At 37.8% G+C, this 17,390-nt stretch overlaps 1 protein-coding gene across 2 annotated transcripts in view; it reads right to left on the reverse strand.

The window, feature by feature from the left end:
* LOC128657258 (gastrula zinc finger protein XlCGF26.1-like) overlaps positions 1-17,390 on the reverse strand; it is a 438,901-nt gene that overhangs the window by 215,153 nt on the left and 206,358 nt on the right. The window lies entirely within an intron of this gene.

A 17,390-nucleotide genomic window follows, 5' to 3' on the forward strand; every position in this document is an offset into this window, starting at 1 on the left:
CACTCACAGTGGTTTATGCTGATTGTCATTTATAAGGTAACCACTGTGAGTGCACATTAAGTAGAACAAGAAAGCTGCAAAATGTTTCGTTTTCAGACTGATTGTCTATAGGTTGTTTGTTACATTAAAGTTGATAAAAAAAAAAAAAAAAGCTTTGAGTGGAGGTCACATGTTTCCTGTCTAGAGTTGAGCTCCAGTCTGCTGCTAGACCCTTCTCCAAATAGTGCGGAAAGAAATAATTGGGCTGGAGACTTAAATGTATCTCTCAGTACCATTTGATCGCTGCAGCCATGTGACTACTGTGACGTCACCGGTCTTGCAGCAGAAGTAGAACTAACAACTAACCGTGTTTATGAAGGTGGCTATAAACAGTGTCCTTTTGTGAATAACAATTTTACAATAGCTTATGTATTATGTAAGGTACTGGCAAAGAGGCTATGTGTAGTGTTATATATCTGTATGTAATTTACTTGGGATATTGTGTGTGTCTCAGAGGGAACTACTCCATAATATTATATATCTGTGTGTAATGTACTGGGGATATGGTGTATATGTGTCAGAGGGAACTACTCCATAATATTATATATCTGTGTGTAATGTACTGGGGATATGGTGTATATGTGTCAGAGGGAACTACTCCATAATATATACTGTATATCTAGGTATATTGTACTGGGGATATGGTTTGTGTCGCTCCAAGTAACTATTACATAATATTATATATTTGTGTATAATGTATTGGGGATATGGTGTGTGTTTGCATTAGAGGGAACTACCCCATAATATTATATATCTAAGTATAATGTACTGGATATATGGTGTGTGTTTGTGTTAGAGGGAACTACTCCATAATATATACTGTATATCTAGGTATATTGTACTGGGGATATGGTTTGTGTCTCTCCAAGTAACTATTACATAATATTATATATCAGTGTATAATGCACTGGGGATAGTGTGTGTGTCTCAGAGGGAACTACAACATAATCTTATATAGCTGTGTATAATGTACTGGGGATATAGTGTGTGTGTGTCTCAGAGGGAAGTACTATATATCTGTTTATAATGTACTGGGGATATGGTTTGTATGTATCAGACGGAGCTACTGCATAATATTAAATATCTATCTATAATGTACTGGGAATATGCTATGTGTGTGCGCGTGTATGTGTGTCTCAGAGGGAACCACTTCATAATATTCTATATCTGTGTATAATGTACAGGGGATATGGTGTGTATGTATCAGAGTGATCTACTCCATAATATTATATATTTGTGTATAATTTACTGGATATATGGTGTGTGTTTGTATTAGAGGAAACTACTCCATAATATTATATATCTGTGTATAATGTACTGGGGATATGGTGTGTTTGTGTCTCAGAGGGAACTACTCTATAATATTATATAGCTATGTATAATGTACTGGGGACATGGTGTGTGTGTGAGGGAACTATTCCATAATATTATATATCAGGGTATAATTTACTGGCGATATAGTGTGTGTGTCTCAGAGGGAACTACGCTATAATATTATATATCTGTGTATAATGTACTAGGGATATGGTGCGTTTGTGTGTCAGAGGGAAATACTCCATAATATTATATGTCTGTGTAAAATGTAATGGGGATATGTTGTGTGCATCTCAGAGGGAACTAGTACATAATATATATCTATATAATGCACTGTGGATATGGTGTGTGTAAAAGCTTTAAGTAAAACAAATAATATTGGTAACACATTTTTATCACTTCGAAGATGCCTAAGTATCTAACCAAATATGTAGTAATTAACTTGAATGGTTTCATTGTCATTGAAGTTTGTTTGATGTAGACACAGATCTGTACATTTATATTTAACATTTACATCCTCCTCTCTAGTTATAGGTCAGTGTTACTGTGACAAGGTGAGTACCTGTTACTCAGTGTCACGCACGTCAATAAGAGACCACAAACAGTTATTGAAGTATTGGGCTGATTCATGTGTGACCATCAAGAAGAGGACAGAGAAAAACCAAACCTCAGAGATCTACATAATGACTGGACAGAGAAGAACCAAACCTCAGAGATCTACATAATGACTGGGAAGGTGAGGAAGATATATGTATGTATGTATGTATGTATGTGTATATATATATATATATATATATATATATATATATAATTTATATGTATTTACAGACATACTGTATATACACATATAAGTGCCTGAATACTTATAAATAAATATATATATATATATATATATATATGTATATATAATGTGCATTGGAGTTCTTTGTAGTTAAGTAGTTGAAAATGTGAAGAATGATATTTATGCAATATTCATATTTACTGTAAATATTTCACATTACAATGTTCTTCACATAGGGGAATATTCAATATATTTTTAAACAGATATTCCTATATATCTGTACTGTATATATCTATACCTGTATATAGCCCGCAGTCCAGCACTCCAACCAATCGGATACAATCTGTGCCAGGGTGCAATCCTTGAATCAAATACACAGTTCTTGTCACAGAAGGGCACTTTCATAGATAAAATTCAAATCTTTATTTCAAACTCATAGAGGAATAGATCATAAGTCGACGTTTCGGCCTTATGTTAGGCCTTTCTCAAGACAAAATGTTTTGGAAAAACATATTAGTGCAACAGCAGTTCAGCCACACTCCCGTCAGACAAGCTTAATCAGCTGGAATATATGAAAGTCCTGTGAGTGCCCTTCTGTGACAAGATCTATATATTGTATAAAAAAAAATGGAATCGGGTTCGCGTGGGAATAAGGGTGTTCATTTTTTTTACACTGGGGATAGTGTGTTTTTACACTTTTCGTGCTACATTGGAGTCTATGGGGGATAACATTAACGCGTCACAATATTCGAAATTTGGCTTTTTGTGCTCATTGTTCATTCAAAAAAGTTTTACTCTCAACTTGAGTTAATGCACGAATGAGAGTGATAAATAGTGTGCCACTTGTAATCTAGCCCCATATGGGCTGTTCATAGTCACTGGCCAAGCTCTTGGTTTGTTCATGGTTATTGTCACAGTCAGTTTGCTCTGTGTGGTTTATAGTTTATGATTTAAATCCTGTTTTTATGGTTTGATTTTTTTTTTTTTATTTCAAGAAATAAATGGAGTTTGATGAAGTTGCAGTTTATTTCTCGGAGGAGGAGTGGGGCTGTTTAGCTGAAGAACAAAAAGAGCTTTATAAGGATGTGATGTTGGAGAATTACCAGACCCTCAGGTCTCTAGGTAATAATTTATATAACTCTACAGGGCATGGGACAAAGAGTAAAGCACATATAAGTGACACATAATCTGGGCTTGTGTTAAACAGGTATAAAATCTGTGTGTTTGTTATTACAGCCATTTGTTAATTAAAGGTACATGAAACCCAAAATTTTTATTTCATGATTCTGATAGAGAATACAATTTTAAATAACTTTCTAATATACTTCTATTAGCTAATCTGTTTCATTCTCTTGGTATCATTTGTTGAAGGAGCAGCAATGCACTACTAGTTTCTAACTGAACACATGGGTGAGCCATTCACATTCAATATATATATGCAGCCACCAATCATCAGCTAGAACCTAGTTTCTCTGCTGCTCATGAACTTGCCTAGATAAATCTTTCAGCAAATCATAACAAGAGAAGGAAGCAAATTAAATAATAGAAGTAAATTGGAAAGTTGTTTAAAATTGTATTCTCTATCTGAATCATGAAAGAACAACTTTGGGTTTCATGTCCCTTTAAAGGGACAATTTTAAATAACTTTCCAATTTATTTTTATTATTTAATTTGTTCCATTCTTTTTGTATACTTTGCTGAAAGTATACCTAGGTATGCTCAGAAGCTGCTGATTGGTGGCTGCACATATATGCCATGTGTCATCGGCTTTCAGCTAGCTCCCAGTAGTGCATAACTGTTCCTTCAACAAAGGATACCAAGAGAATGAAGCAAATTTGATACAATTCTTCCAGATTACTTATTTTATGTCTGAAACATTGTGTACCCTTCCCTTGCACTGCTTCCTACTTGGTCAGCTAGCTGAGGTACCACCACAATTTATACATCACACACTGTGCTACTGGCCCATAGTGATCCAGCGAGTGCCCAAAGTCGTCATAGTTCTGGGTGTGGGAAGCAGCGGCTCTAGTGGAGCTCAGTATCTGGCTACTGTCACAACTCAGAGGGACGTATAACCCATATTTCCAATGTAGGGTTTCATGTCACTGTGTTAGATTTATCCATGGAAACCAGCAGCACTATACACTATGGGTAAAAAAGCTCTAACAGAGACCTTATTATATGCAGGTATGTGTGATATGAATTCTTTCTGATGTTCCAGTAAAGAAAAGTCTTCTGTCCCTATCAGTGGCAGATGGTAAAAATGGCCTCTATTCTCAGATAACACACACAGAGCACAATGCTTATTATTAAAAAAAAAATTGTATCAATGTCAGAATATGGTTTTCATGTATTTTTAATACAACCCTTTTACATTAAAATATGGGTTATAGAAATCTGAGGATAAGAACATCAAAATGGGTTATATAAAATATATTTATTTTTATACTTAGTTTACAGACACATACAATAGACTGCAGTGCATATCAGATTTTATTAGAAGGATTCTTACAATATACTTTACAAATTAAAATGTTTTTTTTTCTATAGAAGTATAATCTTTTGTAATGAAGTTAAAATAATTTTCAGCAGCAGGACCTGTGAATCTTCTTTTTACTGAGTAACCAGCTAATGGTAATAATTTATTTGTGGCACCATATAGTGGTTTGTTTCTTACATAATTTGTGATTTATGTCCTTACAGGATATGTTCCTGAGAAACCTTTACTTGTTACACAGATTGAGAACAGAGAGGAGCCGTATGTGGGCACTTTTCCTATTACCGAAGGTGAGTAATTAATTGCCAACTATAGGCTTGATTACCAGTGGAGCAATACTGATAGCACTGGTGGTGTTCCATTACTATATGAAGGCAGATCTGATACAGGCAATGTCATTGCCTGTTTCAGATTTTGATGTTGGTGGAGGGCTGTGATCAGATCGGGTGGGCGATGATTGTGGTTGGTGAGAGGGATATGGTGAGCCCTTATACTACAGACATAGACTTGCTGGCAGGAGGAAAAAATAATTTTTAGGGGGGTAGGCATTAATGGTGCTGTGATTGTGGGTGGTTTGAGGGATGGGGCGGACCCCTATAGTAATCATGAGTGGTGGAAGGGGTGGACCCCTACACTAAGCTATTGTGACCATGGGTGGTTGGATAGGCCCCTACACTAAGCTATAGTAATCGTAGAAGGGATGGGATGGACTCCTACACTATACTATGGTTGCTGTGGGTGGCGGGAGGGATGGGGCAGGACCCTACACTAAGGTATAGTAATCGTGGTTGGTGGGATGCAGAGGAACTTTTGAGTAGGCAACTTTGGGCCAGATTACAAGTGGCACGCTATTTAGTTCTTTCACTCGAGCATAAACTTTATTAGAAGTAATTTTTTGCACGTGTCAGGTTGTGCTTGTATTACTAGTTGAAAGTAAAAGGTTTGCAAAACCCAAAGTGCTAACTATAGGACTGCGTTAATGTATTCTCCCCATAGAATTCAATTTAGAACGCAGAAGAAAAAACCTAACACTTATCGCTCACGCGCTATCACAGGAGTTATTAATAATTTACATCCCAATGTTCTTCACATACAGAAAATTTGTATTTTTATTGCGCGTGTATGTGTGTGTGTGTATATATAACAGTGCAGCTTCCTGAGAGTGCTGGTTTGCACCCAGGGCTGTGCATGTTGCAGGGTCATGGGATGTGTACCCGGTCCGGCCTGAGAGTGCTGACCCCACCCCCGTGTTTTGTATATGTTTGGGGAAATTACATAAGCCTGTGCACCCTCCATTTTTTCACAGTTGCTTTTTTTCACAGTTGTTTGATTGTGAGCCTGCATTGTGTGGCTGGTTAGGGACCCAGGTTTATTGGAAGAAACCTTGACGAGGTACCTGGGCTTTTCCCATTTGGCCAGATGCGGTAACTAATTCTTCCATTGCTGCTTTTTATCTTAGTTGAGAGCTTGTGAGTGAGTGCTGGACTTTTTCTGTGTGTTTATATTAAAATATTTTTTTGTAATTTTCCCTGTTTGGGCCTTGCACCCAGGCCTGACTGGGGTTAACTGCCTGTGGCTCTGGTAACAGTGCAGCTTCCTGAGAGTGCTGGTTTGCACCCAGGGCTGTGCATGTTGCAGGGTCATAGGATGTGTACCCGGTCCGGCCTGAGAGTGCTGACCCCACCCCCGTGTTTTGTATATGTTTGGGGAAATTACATAAGCCTGTGCACCCTCCATTTTTTCACAGTTGCTTTTTTTCACAGTTGTTTGATTGTGAGCCTGCATTGTGTGGCTGGTTAGGGACCCAGGTTTATTGGAAGAAACCTTGACGAGGTACCTGGGCTTTTCCCATTTGGCCAGATGCGGTAACTAATTCTTCCATTGCTGCTTTTTATCTTAGTTGAGAGCTTGTGAGTGAGTGCTGGACTTTTTCTGTGTGTTTACATTAAAATATTTTTTTGTAATTTTCCCTGTTTGGGCCTTGCACCCAGGCCTGACTGGGGTTAACTGCCTGTGGCTCTGGTAACAGTGCAGCTTCCTGAGAGTGCTGGTTTGCACCCAGGGCTGTGCATGTTGCAGGGTCATAGGATGTGTACCCGGTCCGGCCTGAGAGTGCTGACCCCACCCCCGTGTTTTGTATATGTTTGGGGAAATTACATAAGCCTGTGCACCCTCCATTTTTTCACAGTTGCTTTTTTTCACAGTTGTTTGATTGTGAGCCTGCATTGTGTGGCTGGTTAGGGACCCAGGTTTATTGGAAGAAACCTTGACGAGGTACCTGGGCTTTTCCCATTTGGCCAGATGCGGTAACTAATTCTTCCATTGCTGCTTTTTATCTTAGTTGAGAGCTTGTGAGTGAGTGCTGGACTTTTTCTGTGTGTTTATATTAAAATATTTTTTTGTAATTTTCCCTGTTTGGGCCTTGCACCCAGGCCTGACTGGGGTTAACTGCCTGTGGCTCTGGTAACAGTGCAGCTTCCTGAGAGTGCTGGTTTGCACCCAGGGCTGTGCATGTTGCAGGGTCATAGGATGTGTACCCGGTCCGGCCTGAGAGTGCTGACCCCACCCCCGTGTTTTGTATATATATATATATATATATATATATATATATATATATATATATATATATATATATATATATATATATATATATATATATATTTACAAATGTTGTCACCAAGCACTCACGAGTTGTAATCTTCTGGTGCGGTGCATAAAAACCGCCTGGCGCATGCGCAGTTGCGCTGGGGAGACGCTTCCGGGAGTTCACAGTGGGCAGAGCTGGACGTGTTTGTGGTGGGTAAGAGGGGGTATGTTTAGAGGTTTATGTTGCACTGTTCTGTATGTTTGATAAAGGGGGAGACCCCGAAACGTTACTTGAATTAAAACACCGATTAAGTCCTCAGAGTGCGGTCTCAAGTTATTGCCAAATATAAATATATATATATATATATATATATATATATATATATATATACAGGCAGTGCAGAATTATTAGGCAAGTTGTATTTTTGAGGATTAATTTTATTATTGAACAACAACCATGTTCTCAATGAACCCAAAAAACTCATTAATATCAAATCTGAATAGTTTTGGAAGTAGTTTTTAGTTTGTTTTTAGTTATAGCTATTTTAGGGGGATATCTGTGTGTGCAGGTGACTATTACTGTGCATAATTATTAGGCAACTTAACAAAAAACAAATATATACCCATTTCAATTATTTATTTTTACCAGTGTAACCAATATAACATCTCAACATTCACAAATATACATTTCTGACATACAAAAACAAATCAGTGACCAATATAGCCACCTTTCTTTGCAAGGACACTCAAAAGCCTGCCATCCATGGATTCTGTCAGTGTTTTGATCTGTTCACCATCAACATTGCGTGCAGCAGCAACCACAGCCTCCCAGACACTGTTCAGAGAGGTGTACTGTTTTCCCTCCTTGTAAATCTCACATTTGATGATGGACCACAGGTTCTCAATGGGGTTCAGATCAGGTGAACAAGGAGGCCATGTCATTAGATTTTCTTCTTTTATACCCTTTCTTGCCAGCCACGCTGTGGAGTACTTGGACGCGTGTGATGGAGCATTGTCCTGCATGAAAATCATGTTTTTCTTGAAGGATGCAGACTTCTTCCTGTACCACTGCTTGAAGAAGGTGTCTTCCAGAAACTGGCAGTAGGACTGGGAGTTGAGCTTGACTCCATCCTCAACCCGAAAAGGCCCCACAAGCTCATCTTTGATGATACCAGCCCAAACCAGTACTCCACCTCCACCTTGCTGGCGTCTGAGTCGGACTGGAGCTCTCTGCCCTTTACCAATCCAGCCACGGGCCCATCCATCTGGCCCATCAAGACTCACTCTCATTTCATCAGTCCATAAAACCTTAGAAAAATCAGTCTTGAGATATTTCTTGGCCCAGTCTTGACGTTTCAGCTTGTGTGTCTTGTTCAGTGGTGGTCGTCTTTCAGCCTTTCTTACCTTGGCCATGTCTCTGAGTATTGCACACCTTGTGCTTTTGGGCACTCCAGTGATGTTGCAGCTCTGAAATATGGCCAAACTGGTGGCATCTTGGCAGCTGCACGCTTGACTTTTCTCAGTTCATGGGCAGTTATTTTGCGCCTTGGTTTTTCCACACGCTTCTTGCGACCCTGTTGACTATTTTGAATGAAACGCTTGATTGTTCGATGATCACGCTTCAGAAGCTTTGCAATTTTAAGAGTGCTGCATCCCTCTGCAAGATAGCTCACTATTTTGGACTTTTCTGAGCCCGTCAAGCCCTTCTTTTGACCCATTTTGCCAAAGGAAAGGAAGTTGCCTAATAATTATGCACACCTGATATAGGGTGTTGATGTCATTAGACCACACCCCTTCTCATTACAGAGATGCACATCACCTAATATGCTTAATTGGTAGTAGGCTTTCGAGCCTATACAGCTTGGAGTAAGACAACATGCATAAAGAGGATGATGTGGTCAAAATACTCATTTGCCTAATAATTCTGCACTCCCTGTGTATATATATATATATATATATATATATATATATATATATACACATACACATACACACACACACAAGGAAAACAGTTTTTATTCCTTATGACATGTAACGTTTCAGAGTTTTTCAAACGGACAAAACTGTTTTCCATGCCATAGAATTTTTATATATATACACACATATATGTGAAGAAGGGCACTCTCAGGATTTTTAGAAAGACAATAAATGTATTTATTTTGACAAATCAAAAAGTGTCATAAGTAGAAAATCACATATGAGCCTTCTTCAAGACAAAGTTAATCTTTAGTCGGCGATGTAGCCATACTCCCAGACTAGTAAATGTTAATTGATGATACAGCTCATTTTCTTTTGCATTTTATTAGCATAATATTATGCTAATAAAATGCAAAAGAAAATGAGCTGTGTCATTATTTAACTTATTGATAATGACATTAGCCATAAAAGGAAATCAAAGTGTGCTTTCCTATATGTTTAAATAAAAAAATATATATATATATATATATATATATATAACATTGTTATGTAAAATATGCGTAACACGATTTGTGTTTTGCGCTTTATCTCTAGCGCAGTGTCGTGTTAGCACACATGAATTGCACATCCCAAAGCCTGTTCTTGAAATATTAATTATCAAATAATAATTATTACAAATACATACTGTACAAAAAAATTATATATATATATATTCTATGGATTATTTAGATTTTTTAACAGTATGTATAATAATTTTTAATAATTAATATTAATATTTTTTAATATTTTATATTTTGAATATTTCAAGAACACGTTTTGAGTTTTTAAATTCTTCATGTGCAATAACTCAACACCGTGTTAGATCTAAAGCGAGACACAAATCCCGTCACTCATATTTTACATTCCAATGTTCTTCACATATGTAAAATGGATCTCTATATCTCTATATATCTATAAGAAAAAAAAAAATTATATATATATATAGAGAGAGAGAGAAATATATTTACAATTACATTGTTCTGTATGTGAAGAACATTGGAATGGGAAATACATACAGTAAATATACAGTGAAACACATAAATACTTAAATAAAGGGACAGTGTACCCCAATTTTCATATAAATACATGTAATAGACACTACTTTAACGAATAATATGCACAGATACTGACGTAAAAATCCAGTATAAAACCATTTAAAAGCCACTTAGATGCTCCCAGTTTCGCTATGTTGAAAAGGCTAGCTGGAACACCAACTGAAAGTGGTTGTATAGCAAAAACCTCAGACACTCCCCTATCCTCTGCATATGAAAAGACTCTTTACACAAACAGGAGCAAGCTGGAGTAGCTATATATCAGTATACATCTAAAACATTGGGGCTTGGTTAGGAGTCTGAAAATCAGGGCAATGTTATTTAAAAAGAATCAAAACTATACCTTTAAAAAAAAAAAGGAAACCTGTATAGGCTATATAAATGGATCATCTACAAAACATTTATGCAAAGAAAAATCTAGTGTATAATGTCCCTTTAAATACATATGTACACACATATATACATATGTATGTATATATATATATATATATATATATATATATATATATATATATATATATATATATATATATATATATATATATATATATATATATATATATATATATATATATATAATGTGTAATAAAGAGAGGGAAAATAGGGGAAAAAAGGGAAATTCAGGAAGGCGCAACACTCTGAATAAAGAATCCTAGATAGGGAGTATTTGGATCAGTGTGTTTTGGATGACCTATTACTCTAGTGATATATACCTAATGGATTAATGCAAAGGGAATATCAAATATAGATATAATATAATATAAAATAAAATAAAGGAGAGTCAATAAAATGTTTACTAAGAGTTATTCTGATAGGTTGTTTGTTGATTATTAGATGTCTAAAAGTTCTGTTGGATGATATGTGACCAATTATGTACATACAGACCTATAACAGAAAAAAACACAACCGCCTAAAAATGCCTAAAATATTCAAAAGTTAGCAAAAATTTTTTTTATAAAAATACCTACGATTGATATTGTAAATTATAATAGCCTGAATATAGAATAAATTATGATAGTAATAGTAATATAGAAACGTAGTATTAACTGTCAGACTGTATTTCAACAATAAAAGTCCTGTGAAAGTTCAGAGTTTTAATCCAATAAGGCAAGTGAACTTCTATAACTGTGGATGAATTCAAAAAATCCAAAATGGTTAAACAGGATATATCAATGAATCCACGTTCCACAACGAACCCGTTGGGAGTATACTTACACTCCGTTACCTCAATCTCATGAGGTAAGTGCCGCGTAGTGTATAGACAACAAAATCTGATAACAGAGGACTGAATACTATTCGGGAGAGAGTATTAAAGAGATCTCTGGATCGAAAAAGGACACCGCTCCACTTTACCACAGACACCAAGGGGAAGAACTACCTATACACTACGCGGCACTTACCTCATGAGATTGAGGTAACGGAGTGTAAGTATACTCCCAACGGGTTCGTTGTGGAACGTGGATTCATTGATATATCCTGTTTAACCATTTTGGATTTTTTGCATTCATCCACAGTTATAGAAGTTCACTTGCCTTATTGGATTAAAACTCTGAACTTTCACAGGACTTTTATTGTTGAAATACAGTCTGACAGTTAAAACTACGTTTCTATATTACTATTACTATCATAATTTATTCTATATTCAGGCTATTATAATTTACAATATCAATCGTAGGTATTTTTATAAAAAAAATTTTTTGCTAACTTTTGAATATTTTAGGCATTTTTAGGCGGTTGTGTTTTTTTCTGTTATAGGTCTGTATGTACATAATTGGTCACATATCATCCAACAGAACTTTTAGACATCTAATAATCAACAAACAACCTATCAGAATAACTCTTAGTAAACATTTTATTGCCTCTCCTTTATTTTATTTTATATTATATTATATCTATATTTGATATTCCCTTTGCATTAATCCATTAGGTATATATCACTAGAGTAATAGGTCATCCAAAACACACTGATCCAAATACTCCCTATCTAGGATTCTTTATTTAGTGTTGCGCCTTCCTGAATTTCCCTTTTTTTTCCCCTATTTTCCCTCTCTTTATTACATATTTTTCCTACCAAGTTAACTGTTCCTGGGGGCTCAGTTTTACTTTGGGTAGATATTCATAGGCAGCAAATTTACCACTCCTATCTCTCTAAAATATATTTATAGGGTGTCTTTCCAGCGCCATTCCTACACCCATCTTTCTATATATATATATATATATATATATATATATATATATATATATATATATATATATATATATATATATATATATATATATATATATATATATATATAGGAAATGAAAAAAAGTGAAAGCACTCACTGGACTATGGACAACAGTGCCAATAAAATATCGTTTATTGTGACGTTTCGGGACCAACAGCGTCCCTTCTTCTGACAAGCAACAAGTGAAAACAGACAAACATATAAAGGCCCCTAAACCACTCCCCATAGTGAACTACCAGTCACAATGTGCCGTGTGCAAAAGTAAGTGAGCCGTGTGCAAAACCGGCAATAGTCTCCGTGTTATAATTTCAAATACAAATAAATCTTATTAAAACTTGTTAAAAGTGTACATTGAATCATGCCTATCAATATATATTAGTGTCAGTGTTTGTGTGGTGTTAATTACTGAAAAACTGTATCCGATCATACACATGCTCAATGCTTGACATAGTGCGTCAAAACTAATAAAAAGGTAAACAAAGCCTGATAGGCGTAGATCGCACGCCCCTATTGTGTGATAGGCTCAGCACATATGCCTCACAAGCACACACCTTCCAAAGAATCACAAGCCAACCGCGATAGCCAACCATGTAAACAACTGACCTGATTGGCTACATGTGACCGAACAGACCCGCTGTCAATAGCGGTGGCGAAACTACTAGTCTAATGGTTGTCATGGTTCCCACAACACACAGGTCCCCCTGCTGCATATCATTGCACAACAGCCCCACATACCTCTCATTGTTCACACTCTGAGTCCTAGTGCTGCACGAACCGCATGACGTTGAACCGGCATTGCTCACAACTTACACACCACGCCGCGATCACCATTGCCTTATCGCACAGTTGCTATGGAAACCCGTGTGTAAAGCACAAATCCCGATTGCGGCTGTGTGTTGTGCCTCCTCGTCACAACATCCATGTCCTCAAGCCGTTATTCATTACATCACCAGCCGCCATCATCCTAATATCATGGTTACTATGGTAACCTGTATAAACCACTAGTCTCGAATGTGGCTAACAACAAAGAGCTCTATGCTTGTGTGTTTGTAATATGCGTAAATGGGTAATCATGTATAATATCATACCCAATTGGGTATCCACATCAGAATGAACATCTGCTCTTTCTGTCCACCTCGGAGAGCCAACAGGACAACAACAGCACATGCCTAAAACAAAACATTCTTCACTTCAGAAGGACCAATCAGAAACAAAGTGTGCTATGATCCTGCCAGTCATCTGTCACAGATGGTGCTTGCCGCCGGATCAACCTATTTTAAACCATATACACAATAACCACTAATAATAGTGATAAATAAAATAATAAAATAAATAATTAAATGAAATAATACTACTCAAACATGTAGTATAAATCGAAAACACACACCACCTAAGTATCAAACCCTCTAAGAACGCGTCAGGGATATACCTACCCCACTCAGGGGGCTTCATCTCAAACTCCTTGTGTACAAGAACTGACCACCTATGGTAAAAATAAATAAATAAATGTGTATAAATCTCTACACCAATATAAGAGTACTAACAATATTAATCATTATATACCCGTATGAATCATAAGCTAATCAAAAACGAACCAAAATCTTACATCCCCCTATATAACTCATATAAAATAACTTACCCAATCATATCCAGACATCCAAAGTGATAGACACTAAACACCATACTTATATCGCAACTATTATCAAATCCATTGAGCATGTATAGAAAGCATACCAGTCACAGACGTAACCAAAGTCTGAAAGTGTAACCAGTGTGATAAAGCAAGATTAAAAACAAATAAAAACATAGCACCCCTCAGCTAATAGCAATTTCACAGTTAAACATCTAACATATGAAAATCATGGAACAACATGTAAAGACATTTCAACTCCAAAAGGGAGAAGTAACTCAAGAGTGGGAAGTAGACTCTCATTAATTAGCGTTACACACAGTGTCGCCTGCCCTCATGGGCATAGACCCAATGAATCAATGGACTCTCACAACACTGTATCAATGGACTCTCACAGCACATATCCATTACAGAAAGTTCTGCCACCCCGTCTGGATATTTAAACCTCTTGGGGCCAATGTACATAATTCATGTATCCAGCGTGCTTCTTTTCTCAGAAGGATCTTGGCTCGGTTTCCACCTCTGCGTAGGACTGGCACGTGGTCAATAATTCTGAAGCGTAGGTCGCTCACAGTGTGTCCTGCTTCAAGGAAATGGCGGGCCACCGGATGTTCTGCCTTTCCCGTGTTAATTGCCGATCTAATGCTTGAGCGGTGATTCGCCATCCTCACTCTGGCGTCATCCGTCGTCTTGCCAGTGTAAAATTTCCCACAAGGGCAATTAAGTAGGTATACGATGAATTGGGTTGTACATGTCAGGAAATATTTAATCTGATATCTTTTACGACAATCAGGATGTTGAAATGACGTGCCAGTGTGCATACTGTTGCAAGTTACACAACTAATGCATTTGTAGCATCCAATTTTTCTCTTAAGCCATGTCTGTTTCTCATTTTTTAAAGGGATATCAGTCTTTACTAGAAGATCTCGTAGACTCCTACCCCTACGGTATGCCAGTCGTGGTGCTGCCCATTCAGTGAATGGTAGTGTGGGGTCACTCTGGAGAATCTTCCATTCTTCCTTTATTGCTTTGGCAATCTGATGCTGGTCTGGATTGTACGTGGTCACAAACGTGAGTTGGCGGATTGGTGTAGTACTTGTGGTACTTTGTTCTTGTTGGGCTAGAAGAGCCGATTCACGTTGTTGCTCTAAGTTCTTTCTATTGTACCCACGTTGAAGGAATCTTTGTGTCATCTCTGACATCTGTGTCTGCATCAGATCTATATTTGTGTTGTTTCTTATCACCCTTTGGTATTGGGCTTTAGGAATATTCCGTATGAGTGCAGGCTGGTGGCAACTTCTGGCATGTAATAGTGTGTTACGGTATGTTTTCTTCCGGAACAGTGTGGTACCCAGCTTATTGGACGTTTTGAACACCCTGACATCTAGAAAATCAACTGTGACACTGTTGACCGAGTGCTGAAATTTAATAGTGCTATCCATCTCGTTTAGGGTAAGGATCCAGTCATTCAGGGCCTGTTCGCCATCACGCCAAATTAAGAAGACGTCGTCTATATACCGACAATAGTATAGAATGGCATCCATTTCGTACACCTTCATTTGTATGGACTCATAGTCTGCCATAAACAGGTTGGCCAACGATGGTGCCATGTTTGACCCCATCGCGGTCCCTTCAATTTGTAAGTAAAAAGTGTTCTCGAACCGGAAAAAGTTGTTCTCCAGGCATATCTTTAGGAGATCCACCAGAACATCCTCTGGGGGTCCCACATAAGGACTCTTTCGTAGATGGTTGACCACGGCTGCAATCCCCAATTTGTGGGGAATTACCGTATACAAACTGCAGACATCCATCGTCACTAGTAGATCGGTGGGTTGTAAATAATCTAGTTGGGTAATGGATCGAATGAAGGCGTTCGAGTCTTGTGTGTACGATTTCATTCTTTTGACCATCGGCTGCAGATGAAAGTCCAGAAACTCAGCGAGTGGTTGGAGGAGTGATCCCCTTGCTGAGACAATAGGCCTTCCCGGGGGGTGTGTGGGATCCTTATGGATTTTTGGTAACGTATAGATAATGGGTGTTATAGGATAGTCCCTTTTCAAAAATTTATGTTCCTGTATGGTTATACATCCCATTGCACACCACCTCTCGAGTTTCCCATCTATGTGTCTTTTCAATTGCTGGGTGGGATCCGTTTTGAGGGTCCTGTAGGTCTTTCTATCCGTTAATTGTCCCAAAAGTTCTGATCTGTATTCTTGCACATCCATCACGACCACCGCCCCTCCCTTATCAGCCGGGCGTATTATGATGGTCGTGTCTTTAATGCCTGTCTTTCTTCCTTTGACAGATTATCTGCTCTCCGCCTGTTGGGGATTTCTTTGGAGACATGACTCAGATAGTTCGTGTATGCAGTAATGGATGGATTTTGCGACTTTGGGTCAAATGTTCCAGGTGTTCGGAAGGGTGTTGTTTCACTATTATCTGTCTTATAGTACTCCTTGAGTCTCAGATTCCTCCCAAATTTTTGAATGTCGATGTAGGTGTCAAATGAATTAGACTTCATTGTCGGAACATAGGATAAACATAGGATAAAATAACATAAAGATATCAGATTAAATATTTCCTGACATGTACAACCCAATTCATCGTATACCTACTTAATTGCCCTTGTGGGAAATTTTACACTGGCAAGACGACGGATGACGCCAGAGTGAGGATGGCGAATCACCGCTCAAGCATTAGATCGGCAATTAACACGGGAAAGGCAGAACATCCGGTGGCCCGCCATTTCCTTGAAGCAGGACACACTGTGAGCGACCTACGCTTCAGAATTATTGACCACGTGCCAGTCCTACGCAGAGGTGGAAACCGAGCCAAGATCCTTCTGAGAAAAGAAGCACGCTGGATACATGAATTATGTACATTGGCCCCAAGAGGTTTAAATATCCAGACGGGGTGGCAGAACTTTCTGTAATGGATATGTGCTGTGAGAGTCCATTGATACAGTGTTGTGAGAGTCCATTGATTCATTGGGTCTATGCCCATGAGGGCAGGCGACACTGTGTGTAACGCTAATTAATGAGAGTCTACTTCCCACTCTTGAGTTACTTCTCCCTTTTGGAGTTGAAATGTCTTTACATGTTGTTCCATGATTTTCATATGTTAGATGTTTAACTGTGAAATTGCTATTAGCTGAGGGGTGCTATGTTTTTATTTGTTTTTAATCTTGCTTTATCACACTGGTTACACTTTCAGACTTTGGTTACGTCTGTGACTGGTATGCTTTCTATACATGCTCAATGGATTTGATAATAGTTGCGATATAAGTATGGTGTTTAGTGTCTATCAC

This window comes from Bombina bombina, chromosome 4 (genome assembly GCF_027579735.1).
Source record: "Bombina bombina isolate aBomBom1 chromosome 4, aBomBom1.pri, whole genome shotgun sequence".
Classification (NCBI taxonomy): domain Eukaryota; kingdom Metazoa; phylum Chordata; class Amphibia; order Anura; family Bombinatoridae; genus Bombina; species Bombina bombina.